The sequence below is a fragment of the Etheostoma spectabile genome, unplaced genomic scaffold, assembly GCF_008692095.1.
Source record: "Etheostoma spectabile isolate EspeVRDwgs_2016 unplaced genomic scaffold, UIUC_Espe_1.0 scaffold00002389, whole genome shotgun sequence".
Lineage (NCBI taxonomy): Eukaryota > Metazoa > Chordata > Actinopteri > Perciformes > Percidae > Etheostoma > Etheostoma spectabile.
Genome location: NW_022602892.1, coordinates 1 through 21760, shown reverse-complemented (window position 1 = coordinate 21760; position 21760 = coordinate 1). Strand labels below are relative to the sequence as shown.

Below are 21760 nucleotides of genomic sequence, written 5' to 3'. Positions count from 1 at the left end.
ATCAATGTACGATCATTCTTACGCTCTGATTGGCTTGATACTAACGTTTCATGAATATCACGTGAAGCCTGTCGTAAAAGGATTTCTGCGCTCATATCTACCCCACCTCTTTTTTTTGTTTCATGTTATGTCTCGGCAAGAAGTATTATGCTTTTGGGTCGTCCGTCCATCTCTACATCAGAATTGGAAATACTTTATTGATCCCTGAAGGGAAACTCTGGAAAAGAGAGCTCCTTTGAACCAGTGACCCAAAGATTTCAGCTTTATGCCTCTATAGTCCTCCGCTCTACCAACTGAGCTATCAAAGGGAGCTAGCACACATACACACGCACTTCCCATTCTTGTGAATGTGATAACACAGGACCCCCTGGAGGGACTTCCAGTCTCAATGCCCAGATGTATTACAAGATTTGAAGTGAACATTGTGTTCCCAGTGATGGTGGTATAGTGGTGAGCATAGCTACCTTCCAAGCAGTTGACCTGGGTTCGATTCCCAGCCATCGCAGTAGCTTTCTTTGAGTTGTGTTAGTTGCTTTTTTTACAAGAAGTTAGCAGAAAGGTTACTTGCCCAATCTGGTTTGATAAAATCTCTTTTAGCTGCACGATTATGGCCAAAATGATAACGACAATTAGAGATCACGATTAACTATAGCAATTATTTGTTGATTTTCTACTCCAAAGTGCTGGAAAGGAAGGTTTCACCAATCGTTGAACCTCAGGTTAACAAGGAACAATCTCAGCAAGGTGATTGATGGATGATTCTAGTTACTTCACCAAGTTCAGCCCAAATGACACAGCTGTAAGAGACCACATTGCTTGGCTTCCAGCTATGTAATATTTGCAAATGGCAGTGGTGGGATTCGAACCCACGCCTCCAGATAGACTGGAGCCTTAATCCAGCACCTTAGACCACTCGGCCACACTACCTGCAAGTATCAGCTCTCCACATTGTGACAATCACAGGCACCGTAACTAACGGTATGCTTGTAAATGTTATTGGGAAAAAAACCTTTGCAAGGAAAAAGCCAATGCTTTATTAAAATTTTTTATCACACTTTGTCATATTCCTTTGGCATTGTTGATTATTAGAATCATGTAACCAGCATTAAGTGAGTAGGTGGGGACCAGAGCCTTCAGCTGCTCTGCTCCCCAGCTCTGGACCTCACTCCCACCTGTCCTCCGCAGTATCGTCTCTCTCCCCCTGTTCAAAACCAGACTCAAAACCCACCTGTTCCAGCTTTCTTATTTGTAAATACACTCTTCCTGTCATTTTTTCATAACTGTTTATACTTTTCAGTTGCCTGTATCTGTCTTTTTTTTGTCTGTAAAGCGACCCTGAGTGCTTAGAAAGGCGCTGTTAAATAAAATGTATTATTATTTTTATTATTTTTCAATAAAGTAATTGTTTTTGCCTTGCGAAAGTTTTGTTCCAATAACATTAGAATATGTGGGTGTGGGACGCCCAGGTAGCTCAGTTGATGAAGAAGGCGTTTGCTGCATGTCATTCTCTCTCTCTCTCTGCCCTTACATGTCTTCAGCTGTCCTATATAAACAACAGGAGTTGGTGCAGATTGAGGGATATGAACTGTCACTCATCAATAGGAAACAATCAAAGGGTGGGGGGGTTGCATTTTATATTGACCAAAGATTTCAATGTCAAATAGTTACTAAAATGTCTTTTGTTTTAGATACAGTGATTACTTACATGGAGTCTGGTGGAGATATGCTGCTCTATACACGCTAAAAATAGTGATTATTTAAATGGAGTCTGGTGGGTTTGGTGATGTTTTATGATAAACTAAAATTATCTTACTCTTTAACTAAAAGCTCTATCTCTGTAGGGATCCATCCCATAATGTTGTCACACACTTAGAATAATAATCTGAGTCTTTCAGCACTTTTAGTGGATGGAAACGTTCTCTTATCAAGGAGTTTAAACACAGAAACAGCAGGAAGGATAAATCCACCAAATCAAGTCACAAATAATCAGCACGAGGCCTTGTTTAATTTTTTTAATGTATTTAATTGTTCCACATTACAAAACATTTAAAACAATTCAATCCTTGATGTTATTTACAAGTTTGCTTTCTATTATCTGATTTTGTAAAACATCATCAGGGTCTTTAATTTCAGTCTGAACAGACCTCAACAGCTTTAAAACCACATTCAGTCACGGAAAATATGAAATGTCAGACAAAGATTATTAAATGAAATTCCACCAAGTTGGAAAACATGTTAAACTACAAAACAATAATTTGAGAGCGTACAATTCAAAATGGCTGACTTCTAGTATGTTGGTAATGAGGAGAGGACAAATTTAAACAAATATTGAATTTGCGCTTATTAAACTCAATGCTCAAAGGTTAGAGTTTTTACCAACTTTTGGGAGTTTAGAAATATATAAGGGTGACAAAAATGTATTCCTTAAAAGAAAATTACACTGACTTCTTGTCAGCCCAAAATTTTTTTTATATTTATAGAGATGAGAAGAAAGTTTTTACCAAAATAAAAGTTTCAAACATGTCTACGTTTTCCAACCAAAACATCTTTAAATGTCTTAATGTTTCTCCTTTGGGCCTTCTCCTTCCCACGGTGGGTACATTGTGGTTAGGGTTGGGTACCGAAACCTGGTGCTAGTACGGCGCCGGTGCCTTAACACCCGGTATCTATCGGACGAATAGTAACGGGGATTTGGTGCTACTGAAACACCAGCGCTGCCTTTTTCCATATAGTGGATGTTTTAGTCATTGACCAGCAATTTACTGGAGAAATATTACTTTTTTTTTTACATTTCATTTGGACCATATAGTAATAGTAGTAATAAACAAGCAGTTCTTAAATTTAGCTGACTGTCTTTTTGTGCTCCTTTTTTTATTTAAATATATACATTTAAAAAAAGTATTTTTAAAAGGATGGGTTCAGGCACCGATTCTGGTGCCTAAATGGTACAGGGTTCTGAGGAAAGGCAGAAAACAGTCCAACTGATCCACAATAACATACATGCTGCTCAGAAGATAAAGTTACTGCTGGTCAGCCTTCCATGTGGAGAGAAGATCAGAATATAACAACACAGCTATCAGGGCATGAGGAGGAGGAAACAGCTTGGCTCTGAAACATGTTCACAACGAGGCAGTGTGAAAGCGCTGGTGTCTTTTAAGGTTACTACTCTGAGAAAAGGTTCCCCACATTGTTCACACCAGTACGGCTTCTCTCCAGTGTGAATGCGCTGGTGTTTTTTAAGGTTACTACTCTGAGAAAAGGTTTCCCCACATTGTTCACACCAGTACGGCTTCTCTCCAGTGTGAATGCGCTGGTGAGTTTTAAGGGTACTACTATGAGAAAAGGTTTCCCCACATTGTTCACAGCTGTATGGCTTCTCTCCAGTGTGAATGCGCTGGTGAGATTTAAGGTTACTACTGTGAGAAAACGTTTCACCACATTGTTCACACCTGTACGGCTTCTCTCCAGTGTGAATGCGCTGATGTTTTTTAAGGCTATCATTATGAGAAAAGGTTTCCCCACATTGTTCACAGTTGTACGGCTTCTCTCCAGTGTGAATGCGCTGGTGAGTTTTAAGGCTACCACTCTGAGAAAATGTTTCCCCACATTGATCACAGCTGTACGGTTTCTCTCCAGTGTGAACTCTCTGATGAATCTTTAAATTTCCTGATGTTGTGAAGGATTTGTCACAGTGCTGACAGCGGTGACGTTTGACTCCTCTTCCTCTCCGTTTCTATCAACAGAGAAAAACCAAGAGAGTGAGTTAGTGAGGTGCCATGCTGTAGAGCTCTATCTTAACCCGTTTGCGCCGGATGCTTCGCGACGACACATCTACCGCCGGTTACTGCGTTGCGCAACTCTGACCCTCCTGCCGGCTGCTGCGTGGCGCAGCATTTTGTACTGGTCGGTCTTTCCATGACGCGTGCGGCAGAGAACGCACTGTCATTGGTTCAAATACACATGAGGCGGGTCTTGTTGGCTATTCCAAGCCACGTGACCACCAAAATGTACCGTAGTTTGCTGAAAATCACGTCAATCAACCAGACAAACATGTGCGTTTGTTTATGGAGTTTTGAGAGACGAGTGAGAAAACGGCTCCGACAGAGGAAGTGGTAGATTATGATGAAGACATTCTCCCTCCCAAACTCCTCACTATCTTCCACCTCAACGTCCCCGCCCTCGCTGTCTAAATCCTCCTCTGATTGCCTCGGAGCCGTTTTCTCGCTCGTCTCTCAAACATTCATAAACAAACGCATATGTACGTCTAGTTGATTGACGTGATTTTCAGCAACCTACAGTACATTTTAGTGGTCACATGGCCAACAAGACCCGCCTCATGTGTATTTGAACCAATGACGTTCTCTGCTGCACACGTCATGAAAAGACCGACAAATACAAAACGCTGAGCCACGCAGCAGCCGGCGGGAGGGTCAGAGTTGCGCAACGCAGTAACTGGCGGTAGATGTGTCGTCGCGAAGCATCCGGCGCAAACGGGTTAAACTAGAAACAACATTTATGTCTATGGAACATTGTTTGACTGACGCAATACTTTTCTTAACCCTTGTGTTGTCTTCCCGTTAAAATTGAAAATCAACACTTTTGTTGAGGCTTTGTATGAATGTTTAATTTCCTTCAGTTTTTGTCACTTTTTTGACCTTTAACAATACATTACACCAACTTATTAACTTTGACTTTGTTACAGTTATTTTTGGAATTTATGGTCAATAAACCTCATTTATAGGAAATTATACCTAATGTTTGAGTGAGAAAAGCAGAAATTAGGAATTATTTAGAATAAAATTAGAGGAATGGATGTTGATGATAATCACAGACTGGAATATGTCAACTTTTACTCAAAACTATTTAAAAAACACTTTGTTTTCTCCAAATGCTATAAAATTGAATAAGACACCCCAATATTAATGAAAGTAGAGATTTGTACTTGGCAAAGAGCGTTGTGTGGAATCAATCATGTTATTTTGGGTAATTAAAAAGAACACTGATGTAGGACAACGGGTCATTTTGACCCGAGGACGACATGAGGGTTAATTATCTGCCAACATCACTATTATGGAGTTGCATTATGGTAATCCATGCATCCATTGTTGGTTAGTTTGTGATAAATAAACTACTTTTGATCAATTTATGTGTGGCCTCCATTTTGTTGCCAGCCTTTAGCCAGCCGGTAACAAATTGGGGGTCATCCGGGACTCTTTGTGCCGGGAAAGTTGTAAATGTAACATTTTCCCACAGATTTTTAGCTTTCACTGGTATCTGTAGGGGTTACCGTGTTGTCTTCATGTTGCTGGAACAGCTCTACTCCAGTAAAGTAAATTGGAACCATTGTTCCTGATGGTATTAGCAATGAGGGGCACCAGTTGACCTTTGACCTTTTGTTTGAGGTTGTTTTTGCTAAATCAAACTTGTATAGCCAGCAGTATTGTGTAAGTAAGTAATATGGTAGTGTAATGTGGTATTGTCCACACAAGCTACATTTCCTCAAGCATTTCTGAAGCTCAGCAGAGCTTTCTGCTGTGCTCTGGAATAAAACTGCTGAGCATCACTGACTCCTCTGAAAAACACAGGCACATATGTCGTGGTCATGGATGTTTAAAAAATAGCTTTGATGTACAGTTGTGTTCAAATAATAGCATCACTAAACTCATGAATCATTTTTTGGGAAAAAGTGATATTTCTACATGGCAAATAATTTACTAGTAAGTGTTGTAGAGTCCTAGAAAACCAACAGTCATGACATGCATGCTGCTCATTCTGTAGAATTGAATCTGTAATTGAAAGGAGCATGTTCATAATAATAGCAGTGTTGTGTTCAATTAGTGAGCTGATTGATTCTGTGAAGAAACAGGTGTCAGTTATGGCCCATATTTAATCTATATACTGTATATATACATATTTAAGAAAGGAAGGAAGCACATGTTGTGCATGCTGGTTATAGTGCATTTCACACTGAAATACTCAGCAAAATGGCTCGTTCCAGACATTGCTCTGAGGAACAGAGGACTTTGATTAAAAAGTTGATATGAGAGGGGAAAACATATAAAGAAGTGCAGAAGATTATAAGCTGCTCTGCCAAAATCATTTCAAATGCCTTGAAATGGCATCCAAAGCCTGACCGACATGGGAAAAACCCAAAGGACACATTGACTGGCCAACAGAGAAATGGAGCAACATTCTGGGGACTGATGAGAGGGAAACTGTTCTTTTTGGGTCTAGGAGCCGCAGACAGTTTGTCCTCCGACCCCCCTGCACTGAAATCAAGCCCCAGTCCACTGTGAAGACAGTAAAGCATGCTGGTTATGGGATGTTTCTCATACTGTGGTATGGGATGTTTCTCATAAAAACTGGTTCTTAAAATGCTTCCACTGACTCAGATTATGGAAAAGCGCTCTACCATTTGAGCTACTTCCCCTTTTCAAAAAAGGGAATAGTATAGTATGGCAAAAATTCACTAAAATTCATTAAAAATCATAATAATGAACATGTGACAGTGTTACCTTTAGGGTTTTTAGCAGTGGGGGGGTCAGTCCCAACAGCAAAGAGTCAAGTCGTGAGAAGGATAACAGTTAGCTAGCTAGCCTCTTTATGTTTATGTAACGTTAGCTTTAGATGTACATTTCTTAGCTTGAATTTGGTATCTGCGTTTCAAAGCCGTCTCCCGCGTTTCATCGTCCATCAACACAACATCACGATGAGTAACTGGACGGCCCAATAACCTCTCAGTCATTGTTGTACTACTGAAGACTTGTTGTTAAATTGTAATGTGAGCGGCAGCCAACGTGCGTCGGCCCCATTTCTGATAGCGTGGCAGAAGAACCGTTACCATGACGGTGTACCACAATACAACCAACACTGTAACATGTTGCTCAGTAACACAAACTGAGAATAAGCCTCACCTATTACAACACACACATCCATAACGAAGCAAACAGTGTAATACACCTTTAACAGTGAAGCACGGGGCTCCACAGGCTGGTCTGTTTACTGGTGATTACACGTTGCTAGGCAACAACCTGAACATCAACAACCAATATGGAGGCTGCACAAGTCATAAACAATCTGAAAATCTATCAGCTACGCAATAAGAAACACAGCAACAGTAATAACATCAAGACAATCTCTCTCTCTCTCTATGTGTGTGCGCGTGTCTCTCTATGTGTGTGCGCGTATGTCTTTCTCTCTCTCTCTATGTGCGTGCCTCTCTCTCTGTGTGTGTCTCTCTCTCTGTGTGTGTGTGTGTGTGTGTGTGTGTGTGTGTGTGTGTGTGTGTGTGTGTGTGTGTGTGTGTGTGTGTGTGTGTGTGTGTGTGTGTGTGTCTCTCTCTCTGTGTGTGTGCGCATGTCTCTCTGTCTTTGTGACAGCGTCTGTGTGCATTCATTAATTTTGAGATTAGATTCCTGGGTCTCTTCAGTCTGGAGTAACCTCTTTCCTTCACTCACCTCCTCCTTCTTCCTCTTGCTCCCTCGCTCCTCTGAGTCTCCCGAGGCCTCCCTGACACCTTTCCTCTTTCCCTCCTCCTCCTCCCCCTCTTCCTCCTCGTGTTTCTGCATGTACTCTGCGATAAGGTCCAGGTCCAGGTTGTCTTGCGGCTCCCATGTGTTCTCCTCACTGGAAAGGTGAGTGCAGACAGAAGAACATCTCCTCACACTTTGTTTTTTAGGAAATACATTCTCACTCTAGCTGCTAGTTTGGATTATTCCTTTTATTTGTTGCCATTTTTTAAGGTTATTTGCGGGTCTGCACCTTAGAGTCAAGATACACAACCTTCAACTTTGAGAATCCCGAAAATTATGCTGTTGAAAGTGTGTGTGTGTGTGTGTGTGTGTGTGTGTATATGGACCAAGAACCCCAAGTATTAATATTCTAGACTCATACTTACTCTGAGAACCCCTTCCATTTCAGCAGAAACTCTACTCTTCCCTTCACCACTCTGCGGTCCAAAACCTTCTCCACCACATGCTCCTCCTCTTCCTCCTTCACTGCTGCAGGCTCCTCCTCTTCCTCCTTCACTGCTGCAGGCTCCTCTTCCTCCTTCACTGCTGCAGGCTGCTCCTCCTCCTCTTCCTCCTTCACTGCTGCAAGCTCCTCCTCTTCCTCCACCTTTCCTGCTCCGGTCGCCAGCTTGACGTCTGCCCCAAGGGGGTGGTTTCAAATTGAGTAACCGGGGTAACAAGTGATTTTTCTTGATTGGGGTTCACTACTTAACTCTCAGAGGAGAAACCCTGGAAAGCAGAATCACGGAGTCAGTGAGTGAGAGAACAAACCGCCGTCCTCGTCTCCAAATCTCTGTTTATTACAAATTCTCCCAAACACAAAAGCATAAAACAGTCGTCAACAACAACATTCCCCTCGTGGAAACATGTTTCACTTCAATTTAAGAACCGTAACACCATTTTCTTTACTCCCCATTTTTCAGTGGGTAAAATCTTCCACACTCAAATTCCCAGAAATAGTCTCGTCCTTACCAAAATAAATATCACCCTTACTGTACCGTTTCAATAATAATATATATCTCTTCTTTCTACCTCCAAAACTCCACCATTATACTAATGTCATCATGGAAATCATAAACCCTCTTTGGCTGGAAATAAATATTCAAACAACTTCAGAGTCAAAACATGAACCATCATACACCTGGGGATAATAGTTGAACTTATAATACATTCCTTTACTAATACTCTGTAGAACTTTTAGGAGGAACTCCCCTTTAATAGTTAAACAACATTTTAACATTAACAATCCTGTCAGGATACGTTAAAAACCACAAAATAACTCATTACCAGGGAATGGAAGCACCAGCACCCAGAACCACACACACAACCCTATGTTAACTAGCATGTTAGTTAGCAGTAATTAGCCTGTGTCTATGTTAATATTAACTAGCCTGTTAGTTAGCAGTAATTAGCCTGTGTCAATGTTAACTAGCATGTTAGTTTGCAGTAATTAGCCTGTGTCTATGTTAATGTTAACTAGCATGTTAGTTAGCAGTAATTAGCCTGTGCCTATGTTAATGTTATCTAGCATGTTAGTTAGTAGTAATTAGCCTGTGTCAATGTTAACTAGCATGTTAGTTAGCAGTAATTAGCCTGTGTCTATGTTAATGTTAACTAGCATGCTAGTTAGTAGTAATTAGCCTGTGTCAATGTAAACTAGCATGTTAGTTTGCAGTAATTAGCCTGTGTCTATGTTAATGTTAACTAGCATGTTAGTTAGCAGTAATTAGCCTGTGCCTATGTTAATGTTAACTAGCATGTTAGTTAGTAGTAATTAGCCTGTGTCAATGTTAACTAGCATGTTAGTTAGCAGTAATTAGCCTGTGTCTATGTTAATGTTAACTAGCATGCTAGTTAGTAGTAATTAGCCTGTGTCAATGTAAACTAGCATGTTAGTTTGCAGTAATTAGCCTGTGTCTATGTTAATGTTAACTAGCATGTTAGTTAGCAGTAATTAGCCTGTGCATATGTTAATGTTAAGTAGCATGTTAGTTAGTAGTAATTAGTCTGTGTCAATGTTAACTAGCATGTTAGTTAGCAGTAATTAGCCTGTGTCTATGTTAATGTTAACTAGCATGTTAGTTAGTAGTAATTAGCCTGTGTCAATGTTAACTAGCATGTTAGTTAGCAGTAATTAGCCTGTGTCTATGTTAATGTTAACTAGCATGTTAGTTAGCAGTAATTAGCCTGTGTCTATGTTAATGTTAACTAGCATGTTAGTTAGTAGTAATTAGCCTGTGTCAATGTTAACTAGCATGTTAGTTAGCAGTAATTAGCCTGAGCCTATGTTAATGTTAACTAGCCTGTTAGTTAGCAGTAATTAGCCTCTGTCTATGTTAATGTTAACTAGCATGTTAGTTAGCAGTAATTAGCCTGTGTCTATGTTAATGTTAACTAGCATGTTAGTTAGCAGTAATTAACCTGTGTCTATGTTAATGTTAACTAGCATGTTAGTTAGCAGTAATTAGCCTGTGCCTATGTTATCTCCTAACATATACCTACCTCTCCGTCTCTGCTGATTGTGAATGATTGAGATTTCTCTTGCACATCTACCAGAAGACTTACAACTTTCAGACAGGTTGCTCACGTCACATCTACGTCTTCAAGCTCAGTTGGAGACTGCGCAGTAACGCTCAGCATCACCGGGAAAGAGCTTCTAATAGACTTCACTGGTCTCCATGGAAACAACGGGACCTGTTGGTCCATTTCTTTAACTGTCTATGATCCCACCCCGATACACACCTGTTAGCTAGCCGCGAGCTCTATTGTTTACGAAACCCGTTTCCCGCGGTTACAAACGCGGCTCTTTAGCTCGCCTTTACACATCATAAACTCCATAACTAACCCACCACAGCTTCAGTCCACCACACACACGGCAGAAGGAAACCGTCTGTTGTCATTTTTACCGAGTACCAACCTGGAAAGCAGAATTACGGCATCAGAGAGTGAGAAAACAAACCGCCATCCTCGTCTCCAAAGAGGAGGAAAGTGTCCGTCACCTGGGCCCCGTGGTGTACCAATACCCGCACATTGGTTCCGCTTTCTTTGTTTCCCCGCTACGTTAATATTGCTCATGTGGAGATGTGCTGCTCTATACACACTAAAAGTAATTATTATTTACATGGAGTCTGGTGGAGATATGCTGCTCTATACACGCTAAAAGTAGTGATTATTTACATGGAGTCTGGTGGGTTTGGTGATGGTGATTTCGGGGTTGTTTCATGTTAAACTAAAAGGATCTTACTCTTTAACTAAAGGTCTATCTCTGTAGGGATCCATCCCATAATGTTGGCAGACTCTTAGAATAATATACTGAGTCTGTCAGAAAAAACAACAGAACCTTTAGTGGACGGAAACTTTACCTTTTAATTAGGAGTGTAAACACAGACGCAACAGGAAGAATACATGCATCAAATAATCAGCATGTGGCCTTGTTTTATTGAACTCATTTTGCATTAAGTTGTTCCACATTCCCTGACATTTAAAACAAGTCGATCACTGACGCCAATCTAACTCCCTACGGACTGAACTACTGCCACCCCTAGTAGTTATCACTTTGACTTTCTGACTTTAATCATGACTTTGTGAGGCAAAATAACATGATGAGATCCACCTTAGGTGGGGGGGGGACTTTGGGTTCAGCATGGGTAAAGTGTCTCAAGATAATTCTTGTCATAAATTGATACTATTAATAATATTGAATTGAATTGAATTGAAATTGAATATCATGAAGTGTTTTAGTCAAACAGTTCAAATGTTGATAACCAGAGATGAAATCAGATGAATGTTTTTGTGTTTGAGTCTCAGATCTGCTTCACAGTGCAGAGTGTGTGTGATGGTGAACAGACTGAACTTTGATTTCAGCAGCTGGTCTTCAGTCAGTGTTTCTGTCCACAGGAGAGACTCTCAGTCCTGCAGAGGACACCGAGACACTGAGGAACCAGACCACAACCCAAACTCAGGATAGAGAGGCTGAGTGAATGTGGTGTAGAAGGTGTGGAGGTGGATCAGTGAGTCAGAGGAGACTGTGTAGAAGGACAGAGAGCCAGCAGGAACGTCCACATACACTGCTACTCTGTTAGAGACAGAGCAGGAAGTGAGGACTGTTCTTCTCTTATTGTGCCTGACAGAGTAACCATCTTCATCAGAGCAGAACAGACTCCAGGAATGATCATTCAATCCAAACACACAGTCTCTACTGTCTCCTTTCCTTCTGATTCCTCTGTAACTCACTGATATCTCAACCTCTCCTCTCCTCTCGACCTCCCAGTAACAGCGACCAGTCAGACCATCTCTACACAGCAGCTGAGGCCAGATGTCAAATCTGTCTGGATGATCAGGATACGACTGATCCTCCTTCACATTTGTCACCTTCCTGTTGTTGTCAGACAGTTTGAGGTCTCTGTGTACTGAGTTTCATCAGATGGTGTAGTTCTACTATCTGTCCACTAGATGGAGCTAACTGACCATCTAATGAGCTGAAGATCAGCAACTTGTACAGCAGCAGGTATCTCTCCAAGGGGCCTCCGTGTCACATATTACTACTTTAGCTGTTAATATTTACTACCTTAATATATATTTTTAACCCTACTTGTTTTTGTCTGACATTTACCTTTACATAAACCGCTCCCTCCCTCTTGGGTGAGGAGAATATCTCCAAATTAAAACAATAAAAGCATCTTTCTCCTAACTGCAGCTTGTAAATAAACACAGCAAAAGCAGCGGCGTTAGAAATTAATTTAATATCTACTCATATTTGTTGACGGGTCTCTGGAGCACAGGCGGCGTCCCACCTGTGTGACCTCATGTTGCAGTGGATTGTGGGATATGCTACATGCTGGAAGCCTTATGTTCTAGCTGGAAAGAAATAAAGGGGATGCATGGGATTATCCATAGACTGTAGAGATATTGATTATATTATTAATATTATTGGTCTATGGCAGGGGTCGGCAACCCAAAATGTTGAAAGAGCCATATTGGACCAAAAAAACTAAAAACCAATATGTCTGGAGCCGCAAAAAAATAAAAAGCCTTATAGAAGCCTTATATTGAAGGCAACACATGCTGTATGTGTCTATGGTAGCTATATTAGCCTAATATCAAAATGACTAAGTTAACTACAAATACATAATGAGCCTTCATGATTAAATGTTTATTTTTACTAACGCGCATCCTGCAGAGAATGACGCACCACGTGACTACTCTGTTGTGCGATGTCGCCTCCAGTTTAACTTCATTACAACATTAATGAATTATGTTTTCATTCCTTTGATGAAAGTAAAGAAATGCAATAAAGAAATCAGATTTTTGATATATTTTCTATTTTGAGGATTTAAAAAAAACAAAAACAAAACGAAACGTGCATAACGTGCCCCTTATCTGGGCAATAGAGTGCAATAAAACGCAGCCTACATTTTTAAAAATAAAACATCAGCCTTTTGAAAAGGTAAAGTATATAAAATCAAATGAATAGAGTTCAAGTTTGACGTCTGTGCAAATGTCACAATAATATCCCTAAGTGTCATTCCAAATATATACTGACAAAAATCAGATATCACTTTATAAAAACAGCTACTTTGTTACTAAAAATGTGCCTATAACTGGATTGTGTTCTTACCCGTTTAATGTGACTTCTGTTTTCGGACGTCACTGGTCAGCTTCAACATCGGCCACGTGAGATGTAACTTTAATCTTGACGCAGGACTGCAAGCTCTCATCTGTGAGGCGGGTGCGATATTTTGATTTGATGTAGTTCATGTTTGAGAATATCTGCTCGCACAGGTATGTTGATCCAAAGATGGATAATACTCCAAATGCATATGTCTTCATGTTCCTATAACTGTCAGGAAGAGCATTCCATGTGTCACAGACAAGTTTCTCGGGTGTTGGGAGGCTTTCAATTTCGCTCCATTTGTGGCTTTGGGCAAGCTGGGCTTTCTGGCGAGTGACGTCTTCAAGCTCGGCTGTCAGACATTTGAATTTGGACACCCATAAATCTTTGTCGGCTATATCAGCCATTTCCATTTCAAGGTCAGCTTGATTTACTCCTGGAAATGTGCTCAACAAGGACGGGTCAATCTCCAGGGGTGTGACAGGGAAAGACAGTGTCATTTTTTCCTTTCGGAACTTGCAAAATCTGCTCCCAAATGCAGTTTGCATATCAACGATCGCATTTTGCAAATAATCACCGTTGAGTGTGTGATCGTGATGGGCTTCTTTGAATTCTCTCAGGGAGGGGAAGTGGGAGAGCGTGCCTCGTTGTACATCTCTGGCAAAGACAGTCAGCTTGCGCTCGAATGATAGAACAGCTTCCAGCATTTGAAGTGCAGTGTTTCCCCGCCCCTGCAGACTTTCATTCAGCTTATTTAGGTGGCTTGTCATATCCACCATAAAGTGCAGTTTTTCGAGCCACTCGGTATCTTCAAGTTGCGGATAGTATAGGTCTTTGCTTTTCAGAAATGTTTTCACGTGCTCTAAACAAGCGACAAAGCGGCGCAAAACCTCACCCCTGGACAGCCATCGGACTTTATTGTGTAGCAGGAGATCGGAATATTCGCTGTCAACTTCATCAAGCAATGCATGGAACTGACGGTGGTTCAATGCTTTTGCAATTATCTTGTTCACCATCTCGATCACAAGGTTCATCACTGCCATACACTCCGATGGGAATGTTTGTGCACACAGTGCCTCTTGATGCAAGATGCAGTGGAATGCAAGCAGATTTCGATCCAATGCTTTCTGTAGCAAAGTCACAAACCCCCTTTTTGATCCTCTCATGCTGGGTGCCCCATCTGTAGCCACTGAAATCAGATGGTTGGTGTTTATCCTGTTGTCATTTAAACACTTCAGCACAGCCTCACATATGTCCTCCCCCGTGTTTGGCCTTTCAGTGGTATTAATTGGATCATTTCTTCTTCCATCGGAGTTCACATACCTGCATAAAAGCGCAGTCTGTTCAATATCGATCACATCACAGGACTCATCACAGGCAATTGAGTATGCTGGCGCTGAATTAATGTCCTTGATTTGCTGATCGGTGATGTTGCCTGCCATTTTAATAGCCCTTTCCTTCACTGTCTTAGCGGAGAGAGGCATGTCTTTAATTTTTTGTATTATCTCGGTTTTGTTTTTGAAGTCTGCAAATAGGTGTTCTGATATGTTGATAAATGACTCCTTCATGTAGTCACCATCTGTGAACGGTTTGCCGCGTTTATTATCTCCCGCGTTGCAACAAAACTTGCAGCAGGAGTGGAGTTTGGAGATGCAATCCACTTCTTAAATCTATTTTTGCGCTCCTCTAATTTCTCCAGAAGTAATGCAATCGCACTTTTTCTCTCACTACCAACTGGGTACTCGGCTGCAAATGTAGCATGCCTTCCTTGAAAATGTCTTTCCACATTGCTCTTTTTGTTATTTGACAACTTCTCGCTACAGAGCAAACATTCAGACAATCCTTCCGCATTGGCAATGAATGCAAATGATTCGATCCAAGAAACGTTGAATCCTCTGTTCTCCTCAGTTATTCTTCTCTTTTTCCCTTTGGGATCCATGGCCCATCACACAGCCGCCGGTTTGTTTACAACAGCCACCTGCCTGGCATCCCGCCTTACTGATAGAAACGTGTGTCGCAGGCTATGACGTAAATCTTCGTTGACAGAAATGTTGAAATTTAATATTTATTCTACACATTTTTACAGCATTGAAAAACGTTAATAATGTTTGTGTCATGATTTTTTTCCTACAGAAACCATATTAAAACAAAAAATACATTTCTCTCCCCCATCTTTTTCCATTATCCAACATTTTTGAAAAAGCTTCAGAGAGCCAATAGGCAGGCGCTAAAGAGCCGCATGCGGCTCCAGAGCCGCGGGTTGCCGACCCCCGGGTTAGGGCGTGACCTAGTAAAGCCGTGCGTAATGGCTATTAAGTCTGTGCATAAACCGTGCGCTCTCGCAGACATCCATTGTAGAGCATTGGTGCACGTATTGTTCGTAAACAGAGCAACTTTTAGCAATTTGTCTACTAGCTGGAAACATTATTACACACTTGAAAAGATGTTTGGAGGAAAAAGTGGTTTATGGCGGAGGAGGCAGATGCTATATTGGTCAAAAGACCAAATGAAGAAGTATTCCCTCTTCTGAAAGTGAAGTTACGTGGACTCTGAAATGGAAAAGGATTTTCTGGATGAAAAGGACCCTGATCGTGAAGTGTAAGTTTATGCATAACGTATTGATTACTTTATCAGAAAGTATTTATTCCATACATTAACTACATTATTACATTATAATTATTTGAGTAGTTATAGTGTGAAAACTGATTTCTGTCGGAGTTTGTAAGCAAGGGGGAAGGGTGCTGTGTGTGTGCGTTTGTGTGCTTCTGTGTGCTTGTGGTCGAGCATGTACTGTAACAGTGTGGATCCTTGTGTGGACCACATTTCTGCGCTTAGTGTTGACATCTATTGTAATTAACATAAATTCACCTGGGCCTTTATAGAAGATTACACTGTTTTTTCTTTTAACTCCCTTTCATACAGTAGATGAGATTTGGATACTTTCTCAGACTGTGAAGGTAACCACATGGTGGAGGCCCAGCCATTGTTTTGCTGCACCATAAGCATATTAAACATAGAGTGTGTGGGGTATAGCTCAGTGGTAGAGCATTTGACTGCAGATCAAGAGGTCCCCAGTTCAAATCTGGGTGCCCCTTGCAAGGATGTGTGTAGGTGATCATCTTTATGATAGTACTAGGTGATAAAGGAAAAAAGCTTGCATGTAACTAATGTTGCTTCTTTCCAGAAGCCCTTGTGCTTTCTCCACTCTCAGATTTACTTGGATTGTGGATGCAGCTGCTGCTGTGGTTCTGCTGGACGCCCTGCACTACTACTATTATTAGTAATAGTTCTATTACCTTTACTGCTGCCATAATTACCACCAGTCCTCTTTTCATTCCATTTTCTCTCTCTCTCTCTCTCTCTCTCTCTCTACTAAGTAACATTTTCAAAAGGTAGTGGTGGGATTTGAACCCACACCTCCAGAGAGACTGGAGCCTAAATCCAGCACCTTAGACCACTCAGCCACACTACCTGCGCACACCATCACACCAAATCGTGACACACACACGGACCGTAACTAATGGTATGATTGTTAATGTCTTTGGAAACAAACTTTTGCAAGGAAAAAGTCCATACTTGATTGAAAAAGGCCAGTACTTAATGTCTCCACCTGCTGAAGAGTAAACTTAACAGCATCTCAAATTTACTTCATCCATAAAAATAGAAACTGTGCTCATACCTGCCGTAACACCCATAAACACTGGAGCATAATACAATAAATATACTACACTACAGTACAAGTACATAAATACAGTAAATAGAAAGTGTAAAACATGTACATTTAAAGTGCTTGTTGTGCTGAAATGAAATAAATCATAGACGAAAAAAGAAAAACACCTGTGGTTCTTCTTCTGTCGGACAACACAATGCTTCCACGGCACAATCTCTGAAATAACCATAGACCCACAATTTCCATTCACATGCTTGTGCTATTGTTTAACCACCTGTCAATGTATTTTCAGCATCAGTTGTGTTTTATTGTCTTTAAAACATCTGCCCCGTGTGAAGTTTGAACTCACACCTTCAGATTATGAGACCGACACGCTGCCTACTACGCCAACGAGGCTATGAAAGCAGTTACAATGGTTGGGAAAATTTCAGAAATACTAACAATTTGGTCTTTAATCTCAATAAAAACAATGTTTTTGGAAACCTATGTATCACACAAAGGCTAAGACAACAAGGACAAAAGACCGTGTGCAAAGGTTGATTTCAATGATGGTGGGTGGTAGTCAGTTTAGTCAGTGGTGAGTGTGTATGCATGGATGAGTGTGAGGTATGGTGTCAGTGATTCATGCTGGACAGTGTAAAACTAACAAAGATGAGGGGAGAGGTGTTGGACTGAGAGACCTCTAGGGCAATCACAGATGACAACCAATAATAAAACACTACTGAGTGAATGTGTTCAGAAAATGAAGAACATTGTTCAGAAAGCTTAATGAAGCTTCATTTGACCATATCTATTAACTACCTGAAAAAAGATTAAGTCTCTGGAAATATTATGACCTAAGCAATTAGACAAAATAGTGCAACGTAATTTTGAACCGCTCTAGAAAGAAACCATAGGTAGCCATTGAATTCGAACTTCTGAAGTTATTGTTGATCTCAGAAACAATGATGAACGACACCATCCTATCACAACGCCATGTTTGTGCCTTTGTTATGCAAATACTCTGGAAGTCTACTTATTAAGAGTATGCATTCCTATTTTTCCAATTGATTGTAAAAAGCCTTCCTGAGATTGTTGATCTCAGAAATAACCGTAGAATCACAACTTCCATGTATGTGCTATGTGCCAGTGTTCAATCACCTGTCACTGTATTTTCAGCATCAGATGTGTTTTTTATTTTAAAACACCTGCCCATGTGAGGGTTGAACTCACAACCTTCAGATTATGAGACTGACGCGCTGCCTACTGCGCCAACGAGGCTATGAAAACAATTCCAATGGTTGGGAAAGTTTCGGAAATACTAACAATTGGTCAACAATCTTAATAAAAAACAATGTATGTGGAGACCTATGTATTCACACAAAGGCTAAGATCAACCTAGATGCTTTGTCATGACCCAGAACATATTTGTCCACTTCTCATCTTCTTTTCTCACCAATCAAACTCAAAGCTCCCTTCCATTTTTTGCCAATCCTGAGAGACTTCATATCCATTTCTTGTCAATCAAAAAGGCGCCTCCTCTTGGCAACGCCCATCTCCATTTCCTACCAATCCAAACGCATTCTGCTTAAGAGAGACTTTGCATTTATAATTTGGAACTAACGAAGACAAGGAGGTCTTCTCTGATATTATCTCTGGAAACAATAATAATTCATGTGCTTTGTTTGCTACTGTCGATAGGTTAACAAACCTCCAGTACCAGTAGCATCTGAACTGTTATCTAACAAGGCCTGCAATGACTTTGCCTCCTTCTTCATAGACAAAATCCAGAAGATTAGACAAATAGTCAGTGCCTCCATATCCAGTACAGGATATGTGTTGTCACAGTGTTCAAGCAAAACTAGTTCCAATATGAAGAATTTCATACGATCAACCATAAAAACCTGTGAAGCATGCACGCTACCACTGAGCTACATCCCCTAAAGATTGTCAGATCCAGGGGGGCCCGTGTTATCACATCACATTACAGAATGAGAAGTGTGTATGGCTATGGTAGCTCCCTTCGATAGCTCAGTTGGTAGAGCGGAGGACTGTAGAGGTATAGAACTGAAATCCTTAGGTCGCTGGTTCAAATCCGGCTCGAAGGAGCACCTTTTTTCAGAGGCTACCTTCAAGGATCAATAAGTGTTTTTGATTCTGATGTACAGATGGATGGTTGACCTAAAAGCACATACTTCTTCCCGAGACATAACAAGAAACAAAAAAAAAAATAGGTGTGGGAGACAGCTTAAGCCCTGACAGAATAGAGAACTACAGACAAACCATGTGAAATAGTGCCAAGTGTGACCAGAAGAACTGGAAAAAAACTAGAACTATAAAGTACAAACCTTTCTTTAAGAAATCTTTATTGTGCTCACAAGGGCCCTTATTTATGAAATGTGCATACGACCTAAACAGGCGTAGGACGGGGGTACGCCGATTCCTACGCAGAGTACGGCATTTATCAATTTGAACGTGAGCGTGGGCTGCAAAAAAAATCTCACGTCTGGTCCACCTTCATGAGCCGTCTCTCTGCCTGCATTTGAGTGGGATGCAGGAGACTCTCTCTGTTACGAGCAACTGGGAGGGGCAAACGGAAGGGACCTCATGGTGGTGCCACTGCTGGACCAGGTGCGCATGGAGCACATCAAGAAGGGCACTATCAAGAAGGGGGGTGTTGCTGACCAAGTATGGCTGTGCCAGAGGGTCCACGTCTCTGGAATCTTTCATTGCCACCTGACCAGGTTCATTCTGTCTAAGTAGTATGTGTTTCATGATTGTACTTTTGTTTTTGAATGGTAAATGAACACTGTGCTGGAATTTGTAATCAAAAACATGACCTTTCCCATTTTGACAAACTGTTTTGAACACTTGAGGTATTTCAATGAAGTCTTTGGTATGGACAGTTACCTTGCAATCTAAAAACTGTATATCCTATTGTCTCTGGAACAATAGTTGGCAGTTGGAGGAGTAATGGCTCTTTACAGTGAATATGCAAAGAAGATGTTCACAAGTTCAGCCCAGGTAAATGCTCAGCCCATATTCACAGACCTAAACCTACTCACTTAATGCTGGTTACAATATTCTAAACTCAACAATGCCAGAGAAAAATGACAAAGAGTGACAACATTTCCAATAAAGTATTGGCTTTTCCTTGCGAAAGTTTTATTCCAAGACATTGACAAATATACCGTTAGTTACGGTCCTGTGTTTCTCACGATGTGGAGAACTGATATGCAGGTAGTGTGGCCGAGTGGTCTAAGGCGCTGGATTTAGGCTCCAGTCTCTCTGGAGGCGTGGGTTCAAATCCACCACTGCCATTTGCTGATGTTACATAGGTGGAAGACAAACCATATGTTGACTTGAATTGTATCAATTACATTATACTCTTATGACATAGCTGGTGAAGTGACTAAAGTCATTAGTGGCAACGTATTAGACTCCTTGCTGAATCTGTTGTTTTTATCTTTACTGGCAATTCCCTGTTTTTAAATGAACACCCAATCTTAAGTGTTCAATGTGAAATACTCATTCATCAACAAAATTGTCGGTAACTATGACGGGGCGCATACGCTACCAATCCATCCAAAGACTGAGACTGCAGGTATATGTTATATGCCCGTATATGTTAACGTGTTCATATGTTCTGTTAATTTTCACAATGTTTAAAATCTTCAGTTAACCTAGTCATTCTCCATTCCCCCCACAGTAATCCCTCAGCTTTCTTGTGCGCACATTTTAACATCTAAAACTACGGTGCCATTCCTCGCCTAAAAAATATGAGTCATTCCAGTAAGTGAAAAGGAAACTCACATCTACAAAGAACAAACTTGACAACGTGACTCCCTGATGGTCTAGTGGCTATGATTCGGCGCTCTCACCGCGCGCCTGGGTTCAATTCCCGGTCAGGGAATGGTCAGGACTTGAAAGATACAGATGTAACATTTGAAAGAGAAACTTTTGGGTTAACTTAGATATGTCAAATTCTTCCTCATTAGTTTAACGCTAGAACCCAACACTTTTAAAGAGTATCATTTCCTTTAAATCAGACCCCCGACAATGATGTCCTTTTGTCGTCTTTGATGGTCATAAGCACTTCATCTGCAATTATATCATAATTCATCTAACAATTATTTTCCTTTTTCAAGCAGTAACTAAAACCTGACCAACATTTTTTACCTGAAAACCAATGTATGTGAGTGTCAAGTAAAGTTATTGTTGGATTCAGGTCCTAATGTGGACATTTTAGTGCAATGCAAGGTGCATAACAGATTGCTTTCTACTTACCTGGAGCGATGCAAGCAGGGGGGGGCAACTAGTCAAGGAAACAGCAAGAGACTTGGTATTAAGAATACAAACTGACTATGTGACAGATGGTAATCTGTCATGTCCTGCCTTCTGAAGCTCTAGCCAGGCGCCATTCCTCTTCACCATCTACACCACAGACTTCAACTACCAAACAGAGTCCTGCCATCTTCAGAAGTTTTCTGATGACTCTGCTGTGGTTGGATGTATCAGCGAGGGGGACGAGGCTGAGTACAGAGCTGTGGTAGGGGGGGACTTTGTCACATGGAGTGAGCAGAAAACCATCTACAGCTCAACGTGACAAAGACAAGGAGCTGGTGGGTGGATCTAAGGAGAGCCAAGGCAGCAGTGAGCCTGTTTCCATGCAGGGGGTCAGTGTGGACATTGTGGAGGACTACAAATACCTGGGAGTGCACATAGACAATAACTGGACTGGGACAAGAACATCAAGCCTCTACAGGAAGGACCAAAGCCGTCTCTACTTTTGAGGAGGCTGAGGTCCTTCAACATTGCAGGACAATGCTGAAGATGTTTTATGAGTCTGTGGTGGCCAGGCTATCCTCTTGCTGTTGCATGCTGGGGCAGCAGGTGAGAGGGTAGCGGACGCCAACAGACTCAACAAACTGATTCGCACAAGGCCAGTGACGTCGGGGGCGTTGGATCTGGACTCTTGACGGTGGTATC

General features: G+C 41.2%; 5 non-coding genes across 5 annotated transcripts; 3 read left to right on the top strand and 2 right to left on the bottom strand.

Annotated features, from left to right (window-relative positions):
- Nucleotides 1–845: 845 nt before the first annotated feature.
- trnal-aag (transfer RNA leucine (anticodon AAG)) lies at nucleotides 846–927 on the bottom strand. The gene has a single exon. It is a non-coding gene; the product is annotated as a tRNA-Leu (tRNA).
- Nucleotides 928–16145: 15218 nt separating this feature from the next.
- Nucleotides 16146–16217, top strand: trnac-gca (transfer RNA cysteine (anticodon GCA)). Its single transcript has one exon. It is a non-coding gene; the product is annotated as a tRNA-Cys (tRNA).
- Nucleotides 16218–16512: 295 nt separating this feature from the next.
- On the bottom strand, nucleotides 16513–16594 carry trnal-uag (transfer RNA leucine (anticodon UAG)). The gene has a single exon. It is a non-coding gene; the product is annotated as a tRNA-Leu (tRNA).
- Nucleotides 16595–18791: 2197 nt separating this feature from the next.
- On the top strand, nucleotides 18792–18879 carry trnay-gua (transfer RNA tyrosine (anticodon GUA)). Its single transcript is given in 2 exon segments — nucleotides 18792–18828; nucleotides 18844–18879. It is a non-coding gene; the product is annotated as a tRNA-Tyr (tRNA).
- A 1131-nt stretch (nucleotides 18880–20010) lies between these two features.
- On the top strand, nucleotides 20011–20091 carry trnal-uag (transfer RNA leucine (anticodon UAG)). Its single transcript has one exon. It is a non-coding gene; the product is annotated as a tRNA-Leu (tRNA).
- The last annotated feature ends 1669 nt before the right edge of the window (nucleotides 20092–21760 follow it).